The 27,357-nt window shown below is 36.7% G+C and overlaps 1 pseudogene; it reads right to left on the bottom strand.

The window, feature by feature from the left end:
* Window positions 1-13,674, bottom strand: part of LOC100924734 — a 45,231-nt pseudogene extending 31,557 nt beyond the window's left edge.
* Window positions 13,675-27,357: the final 13,683 nt, after the last annotated feature.

Here is a 27,357-nt window from a genome sequence, read left to right as displayed (position 1 = left end):
ATCCCAGGAAAAAAAAAAAAAAAGAATCCGAGGGACACCCATAAATTAGAGAATCTTTAAACAAGATATTGATATCAAAAGGTTATTTAATGCCATTGTACTAAAAGAAATGATGAAAGAAATGGTTTCAAGGAAACCTTAGAAAACTTTTATGAACTAATGCTAAGTGAATTGAACAGAAACAAGCAAATAGTGTATATAATATTCTAAAGCCAAACAATATTTGGCTCATACATAGCTAAACATTGTTTAGGAAAGAATTAATTTCAAGAATGGGAGAAAGATTCTTTAAAGAAAAGGATAAAGAAAATGGATGTGAAACTATTGTATGTGAGGGATCTGGCTAATTGCAATGGTGATGGTGTCGGAAGGAAATAAATATAGCATCTCATTATTTCTAAGATATAAATGCTCACACTGAAAATTTAACATTGGGCTTTCCCCAGCCAGTTTGAGCTGACTCCAATATACTTTTGTTTATATACTCACATGTATTTAAATTTTAAACTCCTTCTCCTTGGAGTATTTCCATTTTAAGTCTAATTTTTAATTGTGGAATGAAGGGCTTTATTTTCTGTTAAAAAAAACTCACTCAGCTGCCAAGCAGGTGGGAACAGTAGGATCATTGAAAGCATACACTATAACTGTTGGCCAAGGCCAATCTTGACAGATTTAGGACTGGAAAATGACCTTAGAAGTCAACTGAGTAGCTCTTTTTACAGTTGAAGAAACTGAGGCTCAAAGAGACCAAGTGATTTGTCCAAAGTCACAGATAGTATATGCCAGAGCTTGGATTTGAAATAAATTTCACTCTGCTTCAAAATCCAAGGGTTGTTTTTTTGTTTTTTTTTTTTCTAGAGAACCATGATTGATAGGTTATTTTTTGCGTGATCTTCAATCTGGACTAAGCAGGTGGTACAGTGATTAGAATGCCAGGCCTGGAATCAAGAAGACCTGAGTTCAAATTTGACCTGAGATACCTACTACTTTTTGATCCTGGCTCATCTGTAAGGAAATTGCAAACTACCCCAGTATCTTTGCTAAGAAAACCAAAACTAGGGTCACAAAGAATTGGACATGAAACAAAATGAGCTTCAATCTTCTCATGCTATAATTTAATGCTCTCCTTAAACTGAGGAAGTAAATGTTCTTGTTGTCTCACTTTTACAGATAAGGGAACTGACCTGGGAAGGGCTGAAAAATGATTAGCCCAGAGTCAGAACTAGAGTGAGTGTCTTTGGCAAGTTCTTGTCCTTTCCTGCTTTCCTTCCCCTCACCCTTTTTTCTTCCTTCCTTCCTTCCTTCCTTCCTTCCTTCCTTCCTTCCTTCCTTGTTTCCTTTCTTCCTTAGTCAGCAAAAGTCAACATCAACTAGTAGAATGGGAAGAAAATAAAAATGTCTTCCTTAGCCAAAGCTTTTACCAGGAGCTAAAAAAGGGGTAGTTATTGAGGACTAAAGGATAAATGTATGGAGGAAGACTAAAGGATTAACTAAGGAAATTTAGATTAAGTGCTTTGGATTTTCTGGCTGTAAAACATCTTTTTTTTTTCCTCCCAGGAAAAAAGTACAAAGAAAAGAATTTAGCTGAGAAATTCCAAGCCCAGATCACAGACACTTTAGACAAGTAAGAATTTCATCACATTTTCAGGAAAATCAAGGAAATCCTTCTAAATACAGATTAGATTTTTAACTATACCAAGGACACTGATCACAACATTTTAAAGTATCTCTCCACCTTCATGCCCATTCCACTAATCAAATGAATCAGAAATATTCCTCCACTCAATTTCTTGAAAACAGAAAAAGGACAATGGAGAAGAGAGAAGATTGAACATGAACTGTGTCTACCAAAGAAAATCTCAAGATGATAACAGTGCTTTCATTGCAAAAAAATAAAAAAAATGGTAGGGAAAAAATAAATGATTCTTAATATTTTCCTGCAATATCTATAGGGAACAGAATAATTTAGTGCAGAACACAGTAAATCAGAAGTCAGAGGCTCAGAATTCAAATTCATCCTTTGTCACTTGTTACTTATATGTTTTTAGAAAAGTCACTTAACCACTATGCAACCGAGGAGGTTGAAATAGATGATTTTAGAACACTCATATGAATCCATTTATTAAATTTCAATCTTGTTCCTCTTCTTGGTTGAGATATCTGGAGAAACAAGCCTTATTTCTCTTAACACCCATGACCTACTCGCTGAGGCAGAAAAGTGGATCAGTAGGTAGAATGCAGAACCTGGAGTCAGGAGGACTTGAGTTCTCAAATACTAGCTGTGTGATTCTGGACCTCAATTATAAAATGAGAATAATAATCACCTTCTGGTTGTATGGTTGTATGGTTGTATAGGTTGTATGAGGATCAATTGAGAAAATATCTGTAAAGATACCTGTAACACAGTAAGCACTTAATAAATACCTATTCCCTTCCCCCTCTGGATGACAGAAAGGATGAAGAAAAGAAGTCAGGAAGGATCAAGTGGCAATTATAAGGCTCTGGTATAACAGAGTGTTCAATCTGGAATCAAAGACCCTGGGTTTGAATTCTTGCTCTGTTCTTTATGAACTATATGGTTTGGAGTGAATCACTTAATCTCTATGAATTTCATCTATAAAATAAGTAAATTATACTCAATACTTTCTGAGGTGTATTTCAGCTCCAAGTCTAAAATTGGATCCTGCTCTCAAGTCTCTTCTACCAAGGTGAGGTTTTTCTTTGTTGTTGTTCAGTCATTTTAATTGTGACTGACTCTGTGACCCCGTTTGGGTTTTTTTTTGGGCAGAGAAACTAGAATGGTTTGCTATTTCCTTCTCCAGCTCGTTTTACACATGAGGAAGCTGAAGCACACAAGGTAGAGTGACTTACCCAGTTTCACACAGCTAGTAAGTGAGGTTTTAATGATCAAAATGCATAGTGGATAGTCAAAAAGACAGCCATCTCTGTAGAATACTGATCTGCCTTAGCTATCTTTAGAGAAATGCCTACATATCACAAGGTAGTTGCCATGTAAAGATGAAAAAATACTGCACATTTAACCTATATCTTGGTTACTTTGAAAAAATAAAATAGTATTAAAAAAAAGAAAGAGTAGTATACTCTTTATCTGTAACTCCATTTTGTCAGCATCAGATTGAGTCTGTGGTTAAAATAATATAAATGTATCATTCAAAGCATGTTGCAATAGAGAATTGATCTTAAAACTAAAACTAATGACAATAATAGCTAACATTTACATAGTATTTTACAGCATGTAAAAATTTTATAAATATTATCTAGTTTTATTCTCACACCAACTCTGGGAGTTTACTGTTATCTCTTATTTTATACATAATGGAAATGAGGCAGACAGAGGTCATACAGTCCAGTAAGTGTCTAAGACTGGATTCAAACTCAGTACTTCCTGACTCATTGTGCCATCTAGTTATTCCAAGAAAATCTATGTTCAGGTCATACTTCTGACACATGTTCATTGTGTGACCCTGGAGAAGAAGTACTCTAAGCAACACAAAAGTTGCTTAGTATTTGTATTGAGTATTAATTGCAAAGATACAACCTCTATTGATAAGGGAATCCCTTCACCTGGGAGTTCTCTATATCAATACATCATAGGGCAGCTAGGTGGTACAGTGCAGGACTTCTTAAACTTTTTCTCCTTGAGACCCCTTTTGGCCTGAGAAATTTTTATGTGGCTAAGGTGTTTCTGGCAGTGTTCATGCATGTGAGGTGTGAAGTGTGCATGTTGTGTGTCCAGAACCAAGGCTGTTGTGAAGTTGTATGAAGTGCTGCCAGAAACAACTTGGATTCATTTGATTTTGAATTAATTTTTGGTCATTATATTAAGAAATATTTTACTGTTGCCAAATTTTTCACAACCCCCATTCAATTCTATATCCTGATATGAGGTTGGGACCCAAGGTTAAGAAACTTTGGTGTAGTAGATAGAGTTCCGGAGCTGAGGTCAGTAAGACTCTCCTAATCATCAATTTAAATCCAGCCTCAGACATTCACTAGCTATGTGACCCTGGGTAAGTCTCTGCAAAATGAACTGGAGAGGGAAGTGATTCCAGTATTTTTGCCAAGAAAACCCCAAATAGGATCACAAAGAGGTGGACACTGAAACAACTAAATAAGGAAGCTCCTATATGTCTCTTCTTTCCCAGAGCACAATAAACTACATTGCGCTAAGTAGAATGATTAGGAATTATTTGAGCCATTAAAAATGGGAATAAAATATGATTCAATTAGCATAATTTACATGATATTAGTATAATAATAATAAACTTTTCATACATTTTGTGTATGAAATTGTATTTCTTCCGTTCAGTCAGAAGACATGTAATACAACTTAGTAAATAAAGTGCTAGCCTTGGAATCAGGGAAAGCACTAACTCTGACACTTACTTATGTGACCCAGGCAAATGAAATGACCTCTTTATATTCAGACTAGAAGTTCAGACATATGCAGAGCACACTGCAGGGGTGGAGAAAATTGCCACATCAGAAGATGCTAGGTCTCCACAAGAAAAAAGATCACAATTATATCTTGTCTTATAATCATATAAATGAAGAACCTGTTGCCATAGTAAATAATGGTTGCATACATGAAGTTAAAGAACTGATTTCCAAATATACTCATGTCCCATTTTTTTTTAGCATTAAATATATTTTTAAAAGTCTGTCTATGAGAGTTTTTATTTTGGGATGTGAAGACTAAAGTCTAGTGGGGAAAATGACAGTGATATGAAAAAGAAAGAAAAGAGCCTCAATGCAACATTAACAATACACAAAGAGCAGAAGTTCAGAAAGAGACATAGGCAAGAAGCACAATGTTGATTAGTAATCATTTACTTAAACATACATTGGAAAATAAAGTCATACAGAATGTCCCCAAAGTCTTAGTACAACATTAAATGTAAAATCAATTCAAAGTTTCACATGCAATTCTCCTTTTCTGTTCTTTGGAGATGGAAATGTTCATGTCTGCTGATGTTTTTCAAGTTCACAATTAAAAAAAAAGAGAGAAATATATATAAAATTATTATTCTAATTCTCTGGTATAATTTCATGTTTGAATACTCATTTATACTTTTTTCAATTGCTATGCAGTCTAGTGAGGTAACTAGAAGATAGTTTATTTATACTTAGGGTGTGAACACAAATACTGAGGAACTTAGAAACATAATGAGCAAAAGATGTCATCACAGAAATGTATGAGAAGGGAAGATGGGCTGGTTATTTGCAAACATAAAAGTCATGACAAGTGACCTGCCAGGGAGGTCTAGTGATAGCTTTATAATTTCAGTAAATAGAGAAGAAGGCTTCCAGAACAGTAGACTCTCTATGACAAATGCTTGGGAGTATACGAACAAGTGTCCTTATTGGATTGTGACTTGAATCTTTAGAAGGAGCCTCCAAATTGGTTCATTCATAGATTTGAAAACTGATTATCTATTGAGAAGCATTACATATATTCCTCTATTTCAGGCACTATGGTAGGTGTTAGGGATGCAAAATCAAAAATAAAACATCTTATCCTCAAGGAGTTTGTATTCAATCATATCACAGAATATTAGAGGTGAGAGAAATCATAGAGATTATTCTGGTCGAATCTCTTTTTTTTGCAGAGGAGGAAAAGTAAAGTGTGGGAACAGGTAATTATATTGAAATAAAATCACATTTAGTTAATGGTAGAGCTAGGACCGAATCCCAAGTCTTATGTCCACAATGAGTCCAGAGGTTTTTCTTTCTTTTTTTTTTTTTTTTTTTTTTTTTTACATTGCCAGGGCACAGGGGAACTGTAATATAAAATGGACCTAAAGATAAGTTGTACTAAAGTACAAGTGCCATAAAAAGACTAAGTCCATTAGTTTTATTATCACTCATTCTATAATACAGAGAGTTAGAGAGTTACTAGTACTTATCAGAAACTAGAATACTGAGTACTGGTAGGACCGTTTGTCTGAAATCTGACTTTTGTCTGTTTGCTATTCAAGGACTCCGATGGTTGGTCCTTATTATAAAATCATAGAATTTTAGAAGCTTCTGCTTGCCCTATTTGTAATCCAATAAAGATAGTCCATTTGGATAATAAACTATAGTATCATACAAGGAAAGGGAAGGTTGGGGTTTTTTTTTTGTTTGTTTGTTTGAATTTTCCTTTGAGGCTTTTCTGTCTCCCTTCTGTTATGGGTGATCTATTGTATCAAATCTCCTTATGAAGGTCTTGTGGAATCATACATATGGAAAGTCAGTTGACAGTCAATCAACAAGCATTTGCTACACATTAGGAAAAATCTAGTCAGGAGCTCAGCCTGAAAAGGTATGAAAATATGGATCTGCCTGTATCTCTTTAAAATGGAGGTTTGGGTAGGAACCACCCCATCAGAGAAAAAGACCTCAGGGGCAGCAGGTGCTTCTAGCATGAGAAATCCAGGGGTGAAGTGAGTTTTTAGACCAAGGAGATTTCTGTGCATATGCGATAGAAAAAGTCTACCTTACAACTTCCTAATGAATGAAGACAGAGACTAGGATCCAGAAGATCTCAATGACCTAAAGTAACCATAACTTATGACATGCCATAAAAGCACCAAGTTATTGTTTTATTGTCAATAAACAATAAAAGTATATATCTTCCCTCCCATATAGATGGAATATAAGCTTCTTGAAAATAGGCTGCCATTCTTTACCTTTTTTTTTTTTTTTTTTTTTTTGGTGAGACTGCAGGACCTCCATAGTATATGATGCATAGTAGGCACTCATTAAATCCTTGTATAATTGAATTGAATCTGGTAAAAAGAGTTTGGAGGAAAAATTCATAAAACAAACTCCTTAAACAAGTCATTCTTCATTCCTGGAAAGAGGAAGCAGGTAGAATTTGGTCTATCAGTTGTAGTTTGCCTGGTTTAGATGGTCATATTATTAAAAAAAAAAAAAAAAAAAAAAAAAAAAAAAGAAAGAAAAGAAATGGTAAAGTATACAAGAGTAGACCTTGTTGTTTGTCTTTTGTTTTTGAAGAGAATAAAAACCATCTGCATCCAGAAAGAGGACTTATGGGAACTGAATGTTTATCACAACATAACATTTTCATCTTTTTTGTTTGCTTGCTTTTTTTTCTTTTTGATCTGATTTTTCTTGTGAAGTATGATAAATGTGGAAATATGTTTAGAAGAATTGCTTATGTTTAACTTATACTGGATTACTTGCTGTCTAGGGGAGAGGGTGAGGGAAGAAAGGGAGAAAAATTGGAACATAAGGTTGTTCAAAGGTGAATGTTGAAAACGATCTTTATATATATTTTGAAAATAAAAAAAACTATTTTAAAAAAATTTAATGACATCACAGGTGACCTGTTTGTAGAAGAGAAAGTAAGGCTGATGACTTTGTACAATTCTGCCTCACTTAAATCCAATTCACAGGCAAGCCAAGATAATGCCCCATGATGCCACTGATCTTCTTCAAAAACAAAACAACAGCACACTCAAAGTCATCCGCTTCTCTCTCTTTTCCAGACTTCTCAAGATTCAAGGGCAGGATAAAAGTCAAGACAACTGGCGATGGCCTAGATTACAGCTGATGAATTTGCTATTTTCCATGTTGGACCAAATTTCAAATGTTCCACAGCTCCTGTTTCAGTGCCTTTATGACCACTGAAACAAATTGTTCTCAACTACTGGAGGAATGCCTTCATATGCTTGGGATAGACATTTCCCTAATGCACCAATAGGTTGAGATCTGTCAACCATCTGCAGATAGTTTTACCAAGGGGTGGTCTCTACACATGTTTGTGTGGGATGGCAACCCCTAACTCAAAATGACTACTCAGAGATTTCTCAAAGTGCAGAACAGAAGTTTTATTAGAATCTTTCGAGAAGGCAGTCTGCTCACTGGAGTTTCAAGAAAGAGAACAGGCGATTTCACAGAAGTTAAGGATGATTATATAGTCATAAACCACAGGAATTCATGATCTCCCTCCCCTTATCAGGTTAATTTTCACTACCTGCTCAAAGTTTGCTCAAGTGGAAATAGCACAGGTTTGCTAAATTCTACTTAGGTGTGTTTGCCTAAATTTATGTCAGTGAATTTATTACAAAGTTTACAAAGGCTTATGAGCATTCTATTGTAAGGTTTGTACAAAGAATTTCATTTTCCCAAACCCAGCAGTGTGGTGTTTTTCTTCTTTAAAATATAAAATGATGGTTCTCTCTGGGAGCAGGTTTCTTGTGGAGGTTTTCTGGAGGCAGCCTTAGTTTCAGTTACAAGTAAATAATCACCCAAAATGCGGCCAGCTGATAAAATGCAAACATTTATTTTCTCCTTCCAAGTCTTGTTTCTTTCCTTGGGCCCGGTTAGCTCAGAGGCCTATCTCTCTGCTTGGTTACAAGAGCTCTTGCAGATTGTCCCTTGCTTCTACCTCTGCTCTCTCTCCTTGTTTCTAAGAGCTCTTTCAGCTTTGTCCTTTGCCTCTGCTTTCTTCAGCCTCCAGATGGAATGAATCTCTCTTGCCTCCGAGAGAGTGCTTCTGGCTCTCAGTCTCCCAGAGTGCTGAATCTGGTTGTGCCTCCGAGAGGGTGCTTCTCCTCCACTGACGCTCCCTTCTCCAATCTAATTCAGCTGAATTCTTCTCTCAGTGTTTTCAGCTCAACTCCCTGAGAGAGCCTCTGTTTCTTATATAGGATCTCTTCTGAGAGAGAAGTATTATGGGGGTTTCTCCCAGAGTGCTCTCTGGCCCTGAGAGCTTTAAGGGAGGTGTGAATTCAGATATCTCATACTAAACCCTGAAATCTCCCAAACATGTGAACTCCAATGAGTACAGGTGTGAACACAAGCATTGTTTCTCAGTTCTACTTAGTACCTTGTTTCAAGTTGAGTTAACATTAGGATTCCAACACATCAGACCTTCATAAACTAAAATTTAGATTATAGGTTCACTCTAGTTAATGATTTTATGAGAAACCACATAATCCCTCACAATAAGGAGATTTATTTAAAGGTAAGTAAGCGATTAAGCTAGAGGGGTTAAAATGTTTCTAGAATAACCAAGGAGACTTAATTTACTTCAAGCTTCCTCAATCAACAAATAGAGAAAGCTAGTTTGGAGACTTCTTGAATATCTCCAGGCCAATAAATAGTCAGGTTCTTCTCTAAGGAGTTATGTAAAGGTCAAGGGGGTTATCTCAGGTGTTTTTGCTAGAAGAGCAAGTCTTTGCTCTTCTTCCCAGAACCTTAATGATTAACAGATCCTTGGTGCTGAGTCTTGAATTGCCCAGTTATTATTCTGAGAAGTCCTCAGTTTCCCATTTCACTCATGCTGAAGCTTTTTGGAGATACAGGTGATATGGCTACCAAAAGTGGATGGGCAGCTTTGAAAAGGGCTCAGCAATTCTTCATAAAGGAAGTGACTCCTTATTTCTTTCTGTCTGCAGAGGAATGAGGCCCCTTCAAGTCTCTCCCTTGAAGGGTGGAGGAGGGGTTACTGAAATGTTTTGGCCAGATGACTGTTATGTACCTGAGCCTTTGCATTAGCTAAACTCTTTTTCCCCCCTCTTTTTTTTCTTTTTTCAAAAAAGCAACACCTGACCTCAGGATCAGAAGACAGTTTTTCCAGTTTTGCTCTCTCAGAGTCTTGGCTTAAAGACGTCCTATCATATAAGAATGAGATTCTTAGCCCCAAGTGCCAAGCCCTTTAGAATAAAGTAGTGGGTCCAAGCAAGCTATCATCCTCGGGCTTATTTTATGTTTGTTTCACATTCCTTCCTAGTGAATCTCCAGTTATCTTGATCTATATCTTGCCACTAGACCCAGCTAGCTCTAGAGGAAAAATGAGTATGGTGATTTTATACAACAATCCAATTCACTTGTGTGACATGGACTTCCCCAGTCCTCTTCCTGGAAGAAAGAACACTTTAACCCAAATCACTTTGGCTTTCACTGATTGATCAACAATAGGTTATTGTTTGGGCTTGACTGGCTTAGAGTGAATGTAAATAGCAATTATTTCTGTTTTGGTCAGAAATCCTGAGGGCCTTCACCTCCTGGATTATTTTGGTTTGTATTTTTGACTAGGTAAAAGAGTTCATTCTCTGCCTCAATTTCTTACCAAGCTTTAATCACTGAATGGCTGTTGGCTTCACTCAGACTGAGACTTGTTAAAGACTTTAGATCTCCACTGAATCCAAAGTCATCTCCATTCATCCTGATTTCTATTTTGCCACTGAGCCCAGATGGCTCTGGAGGAGAAAGTAAGGCTGGTGACTCTGCATAGTCCTCTGACACTTTAATTCAATTCACTTGTAAGTCATGATGTCCCTGATGTCACAGTCAACAAACAACAATAATCTTCCTTCCTGGTCCAGCTGGATATCTTTGTTCAGAGAACTCATTCTATTTTATGGTGACCAAAAAACCCATGCTTTTGACATAAATGAACTCTGTAAAAACTGTGTAAAACAACGTCCCTTTTGATCTGTAAAAGAAGCAAAATCAGGGTCTCCAGAGAGTCTAGAAAATAGGCACATCCTCTCAGAATGAGATAAGCAGTATTATTGAAGGGCAAATCAACTCCCATGCATCTTTTGGGGAGTCACATACTCATTCAGGAAATTCTATTTTCATTCAATTGGGAGATCCTGGTCTAATAATCAATTCAAACTGCCCCCAGATTTGCTCATAAAATAGGTTTTTTCCAGCTCATTCTTTGCAAACCTCTTCATTAAGAGATTTGTCCTAAGAGAGCGCCTCTCAGTGAAAAATAAATTTCCCTTTTGCCAGTCAATATTTCGGGTTGTGAATTCTTTCATGAAGGACCTGCACTGACCATTAGGGAATCCCCACACTTCAACTCTGTACTTCCACTAACTTCATCACTTTCTTTTAAAAAGACTCTTCATTTCATCAAATAAGAACAGTGAAGAATTACCTTAAATAAAATAGACTAGCATCTTCCCTTTAAACCTATACTCTTAGAAAGTTATCTTTTTAAATTTATTTTTCTATTTTCCCCAGTTACTTATATGAAAAAAATTTTGCATTTATTTTTAAAACTTTTAATTCTAGGTTCTCTCTCTTATCCTCACCCCCAGTCCCTACTAAGAAATGACATGTGAAGTTATGCAATACATTTCCATGGAACTGATGTTGTGAAAGAAAACATAGATATCTTCCCCCCCCCCCAAAAAAAAAAAACCCTTAAGAAAAACAAAGTTAAGAGAGAATGCTTCAATCTGTATTCTTTTTCTGCATATGGATATGATTTTTCATAAGTCCTTCAGAGTAGTCATGGATCATTTTATTGCTGATATCAGCAGTCATTCAAAGCTGATCATCCCAGAACATTGCTATTATTTTATACACACTACCTTTCCCTTTGTTTGAATTCATAAAGGACTCTTCAAGTTTTTCTGAGAGCATCCTGCTCATCAATTTCCACAGAACAATAATATTCCATCATAATCACATACCACAATTTATTTAGCCATTTCCCAATTGTTGAACATCTCCTCGGTTTCTAATTATTTGATCTGAGAATAGAGCTGCTCTAGGCTACATGGGTCCTTTATCTTTTTTTAAAAAAAAAAATCTCTTTTGAGATTCCTGTCTAGTAATGGTATTTTTAGGTCAAAGAATATGCATGATTTTATAGCCCTTTGGGCATAGTTCTTATCTTTTGTTCATTTATCAGTTGGGTAATGATACTCATAAATTTGACTGAATTTCCTTTATGTTTGGCCTTATCAGAGAAATTTGCTTCATAACTGTATATACTCCCTGTTTATTCTATTCTCTTTTTCTTTTCACCCTGTCCTTACTCAAAAAAATACTCCTCCAATATGCTCTCCCTGCTTCCCATATTCTATTCCCCTCCTACTTTCCTGCAGGGTAAGATGGATTTCTATATCCATATTGAGTGTTTGTTATTTCCTCTTGAGCCAGTTCTAATGAGAGTAAGGTTCACTCACTCACCTTCTCCTTCCCTTCTTCCCTTTCACTGTAAAAGGTTTTTGGAGTTTTTTCTTCTTTTTTTACAGCAGATAATTTAAACCATTCCACTTATCCTTTTACATTTCTACCAGTACATTTCTCTCACTTTTCAATTTCATTTTTTAAAGATATTATCCCTTTATATGCAACTCACATGTGCCTTCTGTCTATATATACTCCTTCTGCCATAATAAAGAAAAAGTATCATCCTCCCATGTAGGAATGTAAATAGATAAGCCTTATTAAGTCCCTTATGATAATCATTTTCCTCATTATCTCCTTATACTTCTTTGTCCAATATTTGAAAATCAAATTTCCTATTCAGCTCAGGTCTTTTCATCATGAATGCTTCAAAATTCTCGAATTTTCCATCTTTAGTTCTGAGGGATTACATAATTTTGCTGAGTAGGTGATTCTTGGTTGTGATCCTAGCTGCTTTGTTCTCCAGAATATCACATTTCAAGCCCTCCAATCCCTGAATGTATTAGCTGCTAAATCTTGTGTTATCCTAGCTGTGGTTCCACTATAATTAGATTTTTTTTTTTAATTTCTGGATACTTATAATATTTCCTCCTTGACCTGGGAGCTCTGGAATTCTACTATAATATTACTGGGAGTAATTTTGGGATGTCTTTCAGGAAGTAATCAGTAAATTCTTCCGGATTCTATGATGTCCAGGGTCTTTTTTTGATCATGACTTTCATTTTTTTTAAATTAACTCTCCTAAATCTATTTTCCAGGCCAGCTGTTTTTACAATGTTTTTCTTTTTCTTTCTTTCTTTTTTTTTTTTTTTTTTACTATTTTTCATTCTCTTGATTTTGTTTTATTTTTTTTTTTCTCATGGTCATTAGCTTTCATTTGTTCAATTCTAAGTTTTAAGGAATTTATTTTCCTAAGTAATCTTTTGTATTTTCTTTCCCATTTGGCCAATATTGCTTTGTAAAGTATTATTCTCCTCATTAGATTTTTTTTTTGCATCACTCTCAATTCTTTTCCTAATTTTCCCTCTATTTTTCTTACTTTACTTTGAAAGTCCCTTTTGAGCTATTCCATGGCCTGAGATTGATTCTTAATTTTCTTGGAAACTTTGGATGTAGATGCTTTGACTTTGTTATCTTCTAAATGTGTGTTTTGATCTTCCTTGTCACCATAGTAACTTTCTATAGTCAGTAATTTTTCTATGGTTTTTCTGTTGTCTGCTCATTTTCTTAGCCTATTACTGGACTTTTGACTCTTTATTAAGTTTCCAGGGTAGAGGGTGCAGTGTCCCAAGCTTCAAGGATTTTGTTCAATTCTTTTCAGAAGTCCTTGTAGGGACCTGTCCACAAGCACTCTTTTCTGCTCTGAAACTATTAGGAGCATCTCTGCCCCATTGGAGCTATAAGGTCTAATGTGCTAAAGCAACAGAATCCTTCCCCATGCTAGTAAAGAGACCTCCTATGAGTTAAGGCCTCCAGAAGCTTCCACTAACCACCACTACCCATACTTTTAGTTTGCTGATTTCTGAAGACCCTCTCACAGACCTTTCCTGCCAACCATCCAAACCATGGGATGAGAGATATGGAAACAGCCAGTACTTCTGCCGAGTCAGAGGTCCCTAGGTCCATTCCTGCTTTGCTGGCACTGGGGCTGGGGGCAGGGCTATGCTGATGTGGCCTACGAGGGGACAGCACTCTGGATTCCCATACCATGCCCCAGACCTTTCCTGCTGATCTTCTAAGTTATCTTCAGCTGGAAAATGTTCTCCTAACTTTTAGTGTATTCTGATGCTCTAAAACTTGTTTAGAGTCGTTATTTAAAGAAATATGGAATGGTTTAGGGGAGAGGTCAGCAAGTTCCTATCTTTACTCCACCATCTTGACTCTACCTCCAGAGAGTTGTCTTAGAGCAACTTGCCGATGTATTTCCTGGATTTGTTTCTCTGAAGCTCAGGCAATGATCATCTTCACCATCAAATCGTTTGGGTTTTCAGGATCTCTAAAGTTTTTACTTCAGAATTTCTACTTCTTGTCCAAATAAATACCTGATCAAAGACAAGGTAGAGGATATGCTTGGGAGTCAAGGTTGCTATTTCTGCTGATGATTCGGTGAATTCCTATCCTTTCTATATATACATGTTGCTGGTAAAGATTTGAAAAAGGCAAGGTATATGGATGGGAGTCTTGTTCTAAACTCTCAGTGTCTTAAAATGAATATCTTTTTGTTTGTTTGTCTGTTTTTAACTTTCAATAATGCCCCAGAGTAACAATAAGACAAAGTAGTACAAATAAAACTGGAGAATAAAACATGCAATTCTAATTCCTCTTTCCCCCAAAAGCAAAATAAAACCTAACACAATAATAAAGCCAAATTAGTAAGTGAGAAGAATGGCATATGCAACGATACTATCCTTTACTTAACAACTTGTTAAAAGAAAGAAGGCTTTAATTATTTGTTAACAAGGGGATGTCAGCTTCCTAGCCTCTATCTAAACTGAAGTGCAGTTGTTTGTTTTTCTGTTAAACTTTTTCATATACCTATTTATAGTCACTACCTTTCGCCCATTCTTCACTCTCCTGAAGGCTACCAAAACTCATGTGCCTCCTTCCCCTGCTCTTGCCCCTCCTCTCATTGATGAGGTCTTCCCAGAACTTGACATCCCTTGTTCACTATTGGATACCATGTCCTGTTCCCCGCAACACTTCCAATGTACACCTCAGCTTCCTTTGATGTATTGGCTTCCTCCATTAGAATGTAAATTCTTTGAAGACAAGAATTGTCTTTATTGTATCCCTAGCACTTAACTCACTGTACTTGGCATGAACATATTGTCCTCTAAGTTGTTTCCAACTCTTTCTGACCCCATATGGGGTTTTCTTGGCAAAGATACTAGAGTGATCTGCTATTTCCTTCTCTAGGTCATTTTACAAATAAGGAAACTGAGACAAACAGGGTTAAGTCACATGTCCAGAGTAACATACTAATAAGTGTTTTAGGCCAGATTTGCACTCAGAAAAATGAGTCTTCTTGACTCTAGGTCCAGTATTCTACCAATTGCACTACCTATCCCTCCCAGCCTTATAAGTAATTCCTTTCTAAATGCTTGTTGATTTAACTAGACTATGTGTTTTGCTCTTTTGATTTTGCTTTCTTCCCTTTATATCACTTCATTAATCTACATATTTTTCTTGATATTCCACATCTCCTTCAACCATAATATCCCATTGCATTCCTTTTATTCAGTTATATTCTGTGATAGTTTGTTTCCAGTTTTTTTACCATTAGCAAAAGGATTGCTATTTAGGAATATCTATCTACCTATCTATCTATCTACTAGCATTTCATGGAAGAGGATCAGAGCCATTCTAGCAACTTCTAGTGAAAATAATTAATTCTTTGATATGATATGGCCTTACTGGCCATTGAACAGGCCATTGATTTAGTTAACCTTAAAAATGGAATGACTGCACCCTTTGTCTCTTCCTGAGTCTTCCAAAACTCAGAACTCTTTGAGCCTTTGATGGAGAGGTAGGTAAGGATGCTAATGCCCTCCCTCAGCCCCTACTCCTAACATCATGGAAGTAGAATGGCTACAAGCATATGGCAACTATAAGCACATACTCTACCTAGGTGAATTTAATTCTGGATTTTGATCTACTTTTTTTTTCCCTTTCCTATATATAGGTGACTGAATAGTGAAAATGTGGTGCATTTCCCATCTAGAAAGCAACCTTATAAATTTTAAAGCTCCAGAGACCTTTTAGCGTCAGATATGCTTTGAGAGTATCTCCCCAGAAACTTTACCAATGCTTTCTATGGAAGAAAGATGAATTTCAATTCAAAAAATCCAATTTTTGTCAGGCTTCCCAAAGAAATGGATCCAAAGGGGGAATTATTTGGACAGTACTTGGGCAGTACAAAGCCAAGGCAAATATCTGTGGTGTTACTGAATTGTTTCAATCATGACCAGTTCTCTGTGACCACATATTTGGCTTTTTGTTTGTTTGTTTGTTTTTTTTGGCAAGAATATTAGAACAGTTTGGTATTTCCTTCTCCAGTGCATTTTACAGATGAAGAACTAGGACAAGCAGGATTAAGTGACTTGCCCAGGGTCACACATTTTGTGTATTTGAGATTGAATTTGAACTCAGGTTCTCCTGACTCCAAGGTCTGGGTTTTATCTTAGCTGCCTCCTGGGTTTCACCTAGTTGCTCCCAGAGTAAATATTTGACAGTCCTGAAAACTGATTTATATTTTTTTAACTTAATTAGAAGTCTGCTGGGAGAGCATAAAAGTAATTGTATTATTATTGATGTATTTGTTAATGGCTATTTGTGAGCCTCTAGTGTTGAGCAAGACTTTTCTCTGAAGAAACCAAAAAGTTTTCCTCTACTTGATTGAACTTAAGCTAAGTTCCCTAGGATTCTAGAGTGGGAACTTTAAGAGCCTGACCCTTCTGTTATGAATCATGATTTTCCTAGGACTAAAGCCAATATTATTTGTCTAGAACTGAAAGGTACTCTTTACTATTTAGGGAGAGGACTAGTCCCTTCTGCTGCCCCCATTGTAAATTTTCATTGTAGAACAAGATCTATTCTCCCCATCAATTACCTCCTTTGAGTATAAACCTAATACTGGATTATCAACCTTTTGCTATCTTTTGTTTCATGGTTCCATTTTGTTTCCAAAATGGTTGAACCAATTTACAATTCCAAAAGCAGGGGATTTATGTGCCTACTTCCCCACAGTACTTCCAACATTGATTTTTTTTTTGTTGTTTATTTTTACCAGCTTTAATTATTTAATGAGTTTAAGATTATCCTCTGAGATATTCTAATTTGTATTTCTCTGATTATTATCTATTTAAATGTAATTTTAAAAATTACATTGTCACATTTCCTTTAAAAAAAATTTACTTTTAACCACCTACACCCAACGAAAGAACACTAGGAAATGAGTGTGGACTGCTTGCATTTTTGTTTTTCTTCCCAGGTTATTTTTACCCTTCTAAATCTAATTTTTCTTGTGCAACAAGAGAGCTGTATAAATATGTACACATATATTGTATTTAAGATATACTTTAACATGTATGAGACTGCCTGCCATCTAGAAGAAGGGGATGGAGGGAAGGAAGGGAAAAGTTGGAACAGAAGTGATTGCAAGGGTCAATGCTGAAAAATTACACATGCATATGTTCTGTCAATAAAAAGCTCCAATAATTTTTTTTAAAAGAAATTATATTTAACAAAATGAAAATTTGACTTTTAGAATATGTTTTAGCCAGTTTTCCAAGGATGAATATCTGTAAATTTTGTAAATGTTTTATTTTTTTTACAAATTTTGTTTTGGAAGAGAGGAGGGAAGAGAGAAACAGAGAAAGAAAGTGTATGAGAAACAGTGAGAGAAGAAAGGAAGTGAGGAACCTGGTCCCTCCCCTTTGGAAGATTATTTATTTCTAATAGGGGAAGACAACAAAGAAAAAGAAACTGGAAAACAGAGAGTAGTCAGGAAGTCCCCCTAAGGGGCAAGGCTGCTAGTGAAAAGGGATTAGGTAGGAAAAGAGTGAAAATTGGGTGGAGGGGGTGGGGAAGAGGAGATATGGCCTAACTGCCCCATGAAAGGATGGTCCAGGTTGGGATTATATCCTTATATTTTCTGGTTATACCATCAGGCTCTAGCTTCCCCTTTGATTTTTTTTTTTTTTTAAATTTAAGGGATTTAATACTTATTTTCAAAAAGGATCAAGAGCCTCTAGTATTCTGGAGAAGCTTCTAGGTGGGAGCATTATTTTCATTGCAAAGTCCTGATTTAGGGAACCACAAGTGCTGAGAAAATGACTAAGTAGGTCTGATCCATAAATGCTTGATATGTGACGGCAGCAGATTGCTTTGGAATCAGTAATACAATAGAGTAAATGGCTAATGATCCTTTTGTGGATACAGGTTTTGATAGGTGAGATCATAGCAACAGTAGAATGGTAAAGATTGATGGGATTTTATAAATCATCTAATACAAGACCCTCATTTGAGAAGTGAGGTATGTAAGGTCCAGAACAAGGAAGGGATTTGACCCAAGCTGGCTAATAACAGAAAGCCAGGATGACAACCATGTTTCTCATTTCACCTGGCTGTTTCTGTTAAAAGACCTCTGATAAGTATCTGATATGATAAATCAGATAGCAAACTTGACATGCATTTTCTGTTAAGAGTTTTGTTCTTTGTTCTAGGGAGTATAGTAGCCCTTACTAATTACTTAATCTCTTTCCATTCTTCAGATTGAAGTCAAAGTGACATTTCTAGTTTTTATGTGAGGTTAGCATATTGACTTTACTGTGTTGAAATCAGTCCCCAAAGGGACCATATCTGTCCTTGATATTCAGGAAGTGTATATATGCTGGATGGGGGGAGAAAGCCAGGCAAGAAGCATGATCGACTGCATGGAATGAAGTGCTCTGGGGGAAATGCAGCATCTGTAGGCCATCTGTGGGTGAGGTATTTGTTGGACTGAATGGCAGTTCTGTGTCTGCAACTGTTTGCAATGCTAGTGTCTAGGCATTCTTCCAGCAGTTGGAGAAAACCAAATTCTCTGCAGAACTCACAGCCTTGGAGAAACTAGTCACCTGGAGAATAAGAGTCTTAGTAGAGAAAGTAAAATTGCTTTAAAGTAGAGGAAATATCACTAAAGAGAAAATATAGATATTCTATTCTCTATCACCCCTAAGTACTAAAGTTGAATTTTTATTGTTCACTTTTCAGTCAATCCTGATTCTTTGTGACCCCTTTGTGTCTTCTTTTGTTTTGACAAAGTTATTGGAGTAGTTTGCTATTTACACCTGCATCTCATTTTACAGATGAGGAAACTGAGACAAATAGGGTTAAGTAACTTATCCAGGTCACACAGCTACTAAATGTCTAAGACCAGATTTTAATGGGTCTTCCTGATTCCAGGCATGGCACTGTATTGAATGAATGGGGTTAAATTACAGTGGAAGAGTTTTAGATTAGACATAAGATAAATGGAATGTTCTTGATGGATGACTTATTAGCCAATTAGAATGAGATACCTAAGAAGATAGTAGATTCCTTTTCCTTGAAAGTTTTAAAAGTGGAATAGTTTATCTGCTTGTGCATATATTTGTAGAGGTTCTAAAGCTGGCTTCTGTCAAGCTGGCTTCTGTCAATCTGATTTTAGACAGAAAGATAGCTAAAGAGATAGATATCCAATAACTGTACATCTCTATAAAGGCAGGTAACTGTTGCAAGTGGATAAAGCACACAGACATGGTTCAAAGCCAGGCTTAGAAACTTCATACCCTGTGTGAACTTAGGCAAGTCACTTAGCCTTACTTTGCTACTAAAGAAGGAAATGGCAAACCACTTCAATTTCTTTGCCAAGAGAACCCCATGGACAGAGGTTCGTAGGGTCATGAAGTCTCAGACATGACTAAAAAGGAATGAACAAAAAGCCCTGTGTATTTTATGTATGCATTTTAAAAACAACAGCATTCTTCTGAGAATAGGTCAAAGGTTTCATCAGATTGATGAAGAGATCCATCCTACATAGAAAGATGAAAGAACTGCCACTCACTGGTGGAGGGAATCATCATATGGCCAGCTGAGATGTCATAGACCAAAGATATTACTTGCAGGATCTTTCTTAAAACTAATCTTCCTGCTACAGCCAAGGCTCATTTTCTTGAGTCAGAACCTCAGGGAAGAATATGGATCATAACCACAAAGAAGTTTCTTTAAGAATCAAATATCCAGTACCAGATAGAAACTTCTTTGACACAGAACAGATTGTCAGAAAGCCCAACCACCAGTTGCAAAACAGGATGCCCATCTGGAGGCAACACCCTTTTCAAATAGTCTGTTTGGGCTAGTCACAAATAAAATTTGAGAAATATCTTCTCACTTGGAAGAAGTCACTACTATTATATGTCTGTTCCAAGTACAAATTTTCTTGACTTTTCTGGACTAATGGTACCTCCTGCTAGCCATCCCTTTATTTGACCAATGTAGCTCTTTCCTGCTGTAATCCACTCCCTTCTTGAAACCTGCTTATCTGTTTCAAATCCTCCATCTGCTTTCCAAGGTGACAGTAAAAAACTTGGGATAAATATATTCTGTTCTGGTTTATTTTGGCAGAGATGAGATATTGTAGAAACTTTTAGGCTTGGAGTCAGGAAGGACAGGATGAAATCCCAGCTCTATCATTTATTAACTATAATCATGAAAGTGTCTTAATTCTCTGAGCCTGTTTTCTACTCTTTAAATGGGGGGCAATCCCTTCCTCACCTCTGTCATTTGGAAGTGTTTTTTTTTTCCTTCAAGACTCAACAAAAGCATCACTTTTTATCTGAAGTTTTTCCTGATCTTCTCAACTGTTAGCTGGGATTAAATGAGATAGTATTTGTTGGGCCCAGGAGATCATTTAACCCTGTTTGCCTCAGTTTCCTCATAGATAAAATGAGCTAGAGAAGGAAATGGCAAATCACTCTAGTGTCTTTGCCAAGAAAACCCAAAATGAAGGCCATAAAGAATTGGACCTGACTGAATAATAGCTAAATATTAAATAATATTTATAAATTGCCTAGCATATAATACTTAATACCTATTCCCTTCCCTCTCTGACATATATGTGTGTACATATATATAGAGAGATATATACACACACATATATACACATACACACATATATGTATTAAAATATATATATATTTGTTCATGTGTATATATGTATACAAATACATATATATGTATATATATCCATATTACACACACATACCTATATTTACGTGTGCATGCATTGTCTCCTCTAAAAGTAGCTTCTTGAGAATAGAAACTTCATTTTTTTTTCTTTATACTCTTATTGGAATATAAAGCACATAGAAAGTCCTTAACTACATGTTTGTTGACCAGTTAATGGTTATTGGGAAGAAAGTGTTTTGTAGAATTATGTAAATATGAAATTATCTTTATGTTTCTTATCAAGAATTCAGAATAAAGTGAAGAGTAGGTCTATGAAAAGAAGTGGGAAAGAGTAGCAAAGAAAAAGGCACAACACAGCATTTCAACTTCTAGGGAGCAGTCAATGAATATACTACTAGAGTTGACTCTGGACAAAATTCTGAACCATGTTCAGAGGTGTGCTGGGATATGTTTAACAAGCAACTCTTTGAGAAGAGATGGTGTGTGCATAGTACTCTTTTAAGTTTAATTTTTATTAACGTTTTCTGCATTAATTTCTTAAATCCAGACAATCAACAAGAACAACAAAAAATCAAGTTCTGATTTGTAGTATTTGCCAATTTCTGAGCTGCAAATGCTCACACTGAAAATGTAATAATCAGTTCTCATAGACTAGTTCAAACTGGCTTCAGCATAGCCCTGATGATGGACCATATATAATACATTATAGTGATAGCTTCTGTACCCCCCCACTCCAGTATCTCCTGAGTATCCTATGTGAGGCTGTTTCTCTCCATTTCATTTAGCCAATTAAAATCATCCTTCCTGTTTCTCATTCCCAATAATGAAAAGTGATTTGATAAGTGAACAAAGGTGAAGATCATGTTTTCATAGATTAAATACAGACCTTGGAAGCCACAGAATGCAGTATCTCTTTATATATTAAGAAACCAATCCTTAATGAGCTTAAAAAGTCACATAGGCATTTATTAAACTAGTAAGCATGTGAAGTAAAATTCAAATCTACATCTTATACCAAGTGGCAAGCTCCATCTGCTAACCCCTGCTGACTTATTGTGACTTTTTGTGACTCCTACTGTTACCACTCTATAGCTTGCCCTATTGCCTTTACCTAGATTACCATAATATTCTTCCTGACTGTCTTCCTGAATTCCAATCTCTCCCTTTCCAATTCATTTTTCACAACACTTATTAAAGTATGAAATGAATGGCCTCAGTTTCAGAGGTACTGGTATAATTCACTTAAAGAAAGCTTTTGGAACATTTTTACAAGTCACATTGTCATTTCCTCCAGTAGCATCAATTAAAGAAACAAAAAGAAAATGGTACAATGGATAGAACACCAGGCCTGAGGTCAGGGAAATCCAAGTTCAAATCCTGCTTCAGATACTATCTATGGGATCCTTAGTGTCACTCAGTTTCTTCATCTGTAAAATGAGCTGGAGAAGGAAATGGCAAGCCATTCCAGTATCTCTGCCAAGAAAACTACAAGAGGGGTTACACAACAAAAAGAGAGTTGATAATGGGAGCAATCCAGGATTAGATTTTGCAAAGAGAATGAGTCACAATAGGACAAATGGATCTCTCAGATCATCTGATAATGATGATCAAATCAGATCAACTCTTGAGTTGTGGTGGTAGGGCTAGAATATCTGAGGATATTGAGAAGATCAAGGGTGACCATTTTTGTAAAGAGGTCTTCAATGTTGTGTGTGGTTAGCAGAGAAACTGATAAAAATTAATCCCTGAGAAAGGAACCTGTATGGGCAAAAATGTTTGTGGCAGCCCTCTTTGTAGTGGCCAGAAACTGGAAACTGAGTGGATGCCCATCAACTGGAGAATGGCTGAATAATTGTGGCATATGAATATTATGGAATATTATTGTTCTGAAGGAAATGACCAGCAGGAAGGCCTGGAGAGACTTACATGAACTGATGTTGAGTGAAATGAGCAGGACCAGGAGATCATTATATACTTCAACAACAATACTATATGATGATCAATTCTGATGGACGTGGCCCTCTTCAACAATGAGATGAACCAAATCAGTTCCAATGTATCAGTAATGAATTGAACCAGCTACACCCAGCGAAAGAACTCTGGGAGATGAGTATGAACCACTACATAGAATTCCCAATCTCTCTATTTTTGTCCACCTGCATTTTTGATTTCCTTTCACAGGCTAATTGTACACTATTTCAAAGTCCAATTCTTTTTGCACAGCAAAATAACTGTTTGGACATGTATACATATATTGTATTTAATTTATACTTTAACATATTTAACATGTATTGGTTAACCTGTGGGAAATAATGTTACTGTTGCCTATGCAGGCTAGATTTAGTTATCTTTAAGTATAAGATCTTAAAAAAACAATAGCTTGTTAAAGAAGTTGTGTTAACTTGCCTGAAAGGGGTCATGTGCCTTTAATTAGGTAAACTATGTAGCAAAAAGGATCTGACTTTTCTGAAGGCTCCAACTCTGGCCAAGTTGGCGCTTAGGAGGAGTCCATTGGGAATAATGGCCACATGGGGACAAAGGGAGATAAAGAAAAACTGCCGTTTCATTATTTGAAATATGATAGGAAAAGCAGTTTTATATTATTGGGAATTTAAAGGTGTATTTTGGTTCAGAGTCTGTTACCTATATTATAACATTGTAAGTTATGCTTTAATCCAGCTCTGCTGGACATGTTGGTTTTATGGAATTCCCCCCCGCCCTGCCCCCAAACTGACTTTGACTACTTTAAAGGTTGGGTGGGATAGGGATCTTTTGTCTTCAAGGGTAAAGATTAAACTCACCCCACACTACTCTCTGCTATTTCTAGTTAGCCTGGAGTGCAGTTTAGTTCACCTCCTCTCCCCCCGCCTCTTTGAAGGTAGAGTGGGGGGAAGGACAGCCATGTGGAATCCTCCCCCTCCCCCCAAACTGTTTCCAGATGGTTTTTTTTTTTTAATCAAATTGTAGCCCCCTGGTTTTGGCTAAAAGGAGCAAACTGATTTGTATAAATAGAAGGTTATGGTAAATATCTGTTTAGGATTTATCTGAAACTTTGGTTAATGGGATTTGTTATTGGAGGTAAAATTTCTTGGGTTTGTAGTTAATGTCACTGCATTTTTTTCCTCCTGAAACTGATTTCTATAATCAGAGCAATGGTCAATAGGAAATTGTTAATGCAATCCAATTATGTCATACCTTGCTGTTTCCAATCTGGTTATCTGTAATCATTATATCCTAAATACTCGAGCAAATAAGTATTTAGTCTGGTCATCTGTCAGTTACTAGATACTGTGTCTGGATATTCAAGTTTTTTTTGTTTTGTTTTGTTTTTTTAAGGTTCATAACTAATGAGAGGCCACATCTTGTAGCAGTCCTTGTGGACCAGTCTTTCTATCTCAGACTGTTCTAACTTTTCTTTGTTAGATTTGTTTTTGTTTCTAGATTTGGTCAAATTATAGATATATTGACTTGCTTCTGGGACCTAGATCAAGCTTTGATTGTCAGCACACCACACCACACCCATCCCCCTCCCTGGACTGAGCATCTTCCACCCATCTTCAGCAAGAAGCAGTTTTTGAGAAAATCATTGTCCCTGCTCCTGATCTAATTTGGACTGATATGGGGGAGTGAGAAAGTGGCTGAATTGTTGGAATTTTAACTATATTACTGTGTTTAAGACTTGGGATGGAAATTGTTAAACTTGTGTAACTATTACTGTTATATTTGAAGGATTTTTAGTTATGTATATGTATAATGATTTATATGTGGGATGGTTATTTGATAATTCCTTTCCATGAGGAAGAAAAGGGAGGAAGAAAGAGGAAATTGGGTAAACTGGTATATTTTCTTAGGTATTTCTGCCCCATCCCCTGTCTTACTAGTTTAGATTTAATTGGAAGTCCTTTAAACAGTCCTTTTCATTTTTTTACTCCTTGCTTAAATTTACTGGACTATGATTTGCTGGTTATGCTTTATCCTTGGAACCCCTTATTCTGTTGAATTGCCCTGGCAGACTCACTTTTGGGGATTATTTTTTTAGAAACAACCAGAAATCAGACACCTGTCCTGGGGCTGGCAGTCTCTCTGATCTGTTTCTCCACTCCTGTTACCCCAGGTCCTTAATTAGTATTTCAGCATACTTAAAAGGACCTTGCAGTTTTGTATCAGGCCTCTAAAAGTTTGGAGTTTGACTGCCTTGGTCTAATAGCATAATCTACTCAGAAATCTGATCCTTTCTGCAGTCCTGTCTGTTCCTCTGGGCAGGGACAGGTGGAGCTACTCGAAGCCTCACCCTTCTCCACTGGAGCAGGTTGCCCCTTTGAATGGGCAGCACAACTGGCTTGAGCCCTGCTGCTTTATAAGCAGAAGCTGAGTCATAAATGGCCACAGTCCTAATTCACAATGAAATGTCCATATGTTCCCCAACTGCAGAGGGCCTGACATGATTGCAATAAGGAGCTTTGTGTATTGCTGAGTAATTCTGGGGTTATGAGGGAGAGACATGACCTGGCCATAAGTCTTTGCATTGTTCTAGCTTTATTTTGATTTTTATTTGGTCTATTTACTTCACATAGGGTTGGTCAAAATTATGGTGCTAAGATCTTATAGAAGAAAAGTAATTCAAAGATTTGAATAGTTAGAAGAGAGAGAGTGCAGAATGTTGTGCCACAGTTTCCTTTTAAAGTCCTGACCCAGTTTCCCTAATTGTCCTATTTAGTTACTCTGCCTCGGGTTATAACCATTCTCTCTTAATGTTAGACCTTAGGCTATACTTATTCCCACTTAATGTTTGATGGGATAAATGTCTTTATCCATTTTAGACATCATTAGAATATCAGGAGCCTCTCTAGTACCTCCCATTATGTCATCCTAGGTGTCTCCCCCAATTAGGTCATCCCCATACAGGTACCTCCCCCATTATGTCATTGTTCTTGTTACCCTATAAAAGAATCCTGTATCTGACATTCACTGCTGAATTCTTTGAGACGACAGTCTCATTCAGCCCTGGGACCAAACCATGGATCCATTTGATCCCAGTAAATCGCTCCCTTTTAAATAAATTATTAAATTGTTCTCCTTAAGTAGCTAGCTAACTCTTTAGGAATGCTAAGTTCCTTCTAGGATTTAGCCTACAAGCTAAGAGCATGTCCAACCTCAAAGAGTGTTTCTTTTCTCCTAGTAAAACCGTACTTTCTATACTCTCTCAACACTATTTCATATTTACCATTACTAGTCTATTGCAACCCTTAATTTTGTCTGTAACCTCTTCCCTATTAAATCTCCCTTTTGCCAAAGAGAATGGCCATTGTGAATTCTTCACATGACCGAGGTCCAACTTTAGGTACCTATCATCATCTAGTGAATACATCACCCACATCATTTGAGTGTGGTGTAAAGTATTAGAGGAATTTAGAGGAGGAAGGACTGGGAAGCACAGAGGTTATTTTTAAATTGAAGTATACATATAAGGAGCTGTGTGTGATTCCACTGATATAAAAAACTCCCAGATCTATCAAAGCAAGCCAACACCTGTCTTGTGACCTCTAGTTTCAGGAAGTTATTTAGATTATTAAAAGAGTGACTTATGTAAGGTCATATTGTCAGTTTCTGTCAAGAAACAAGTCTTGAATACAGGTTTTCCTGATTCTTGGGGCAGTTCTCTCTGACTAACTGACTGAATCACAGTCCAGGAAAAATAAGTGCCCTAATGAACTGGTGAAGTTGTGGGAAACTATTTGGACTATCTCAAGCTCTACAAAGCTATGGATAGACTTTGATCCAGCAATACCTATGCATTTAGTGGCAGTGCAGAGGTGTGGAAACCCTCTCTAGTCAATACAGGTCCAATGTGAAAAGAGTTCACGAATCCAAAAAGTTTGAATGGCAAAAGGGAAGTTTATTCTGTTGGCACAGAGAAGCCAGCTCTGCTAGGAAGGCAGAGTTCTTAGTGATAAGGTCCTGGCAGAGAAATAAGATTTTCACTGATAAGAAGGTCTCTTCACAGCAGGCAGGAGTCCTGGAAAGCAACTGTGCCAAGGGAAGAGGTCCCTTAGCATGGCATAATTGCTACTTCGGACTTCTGCAAAAATATGAGTTTAAAATTGTCTTTTTTATAGAAAATCTGAGACTGGGGTTTCAATTGAATGAGATTCCTTCAATGTTGTCACTGCCTCCAGGCCTAGATTTCCAGTTGAATGAGACTATATAAGTTCCAGCTACTAGGAGTGGTGCTGGACTAATTTTCAGTTCAATAGAGTGTGCAGCTACTCAACAGAAATACCAGGTCCAGATCTCCAGCTAAATGAGACCACTTAAGTTCGAGCTAAGTAGAGAGTGGTCTTGGGCTAATCTTAATGAAACCACTTAACTGCCCCAAAAGGTGAGTCCCTGTCAGAGGAGAGTTTCAGGACTCACCCCAGAAGTCAAGGACGACAGTTTCAGGGCTCACCCCTATCAATACCACTCCTACATCTATTCTAAGACAGGCATTCCATCTCTCATCTCCACATTTTAGCAGTGGCTGCCCCCCATGCACAATGTTTTCTTTCCTCCCCATTTCTTACAAGTCTTGTCTTTCAGGTCTTTCCTTGTCCACTCCCTACTCCCTAAGCTACCAACAATTACTACTAACAAGTATGTAGAAACTCTGAGGGTCTTCCCCTCCCAGATTCATTTAGTTATTTA

This window comes from Sarcophilus harrisii, chromosome 1, assembly GCF_902635505.1.
Source record: "Sarcophilus harrisii chromosome 1, mSarHar1.11, whole genome shotgun sequence".
Classification (NCBI taxonomy): domain Eukaryota; kingdom Metazoa; phylum Chordata; class Mammalia; order Dasyuromorphia; family Dasyuridae; genus Sarcophilus; species Sarcophilus harrisii.
The sequence above is the reverse complement of the archived record's forward strand: the minus strand, read 5'-3'. Positions and strand labels throughout refer to the sequence as shown.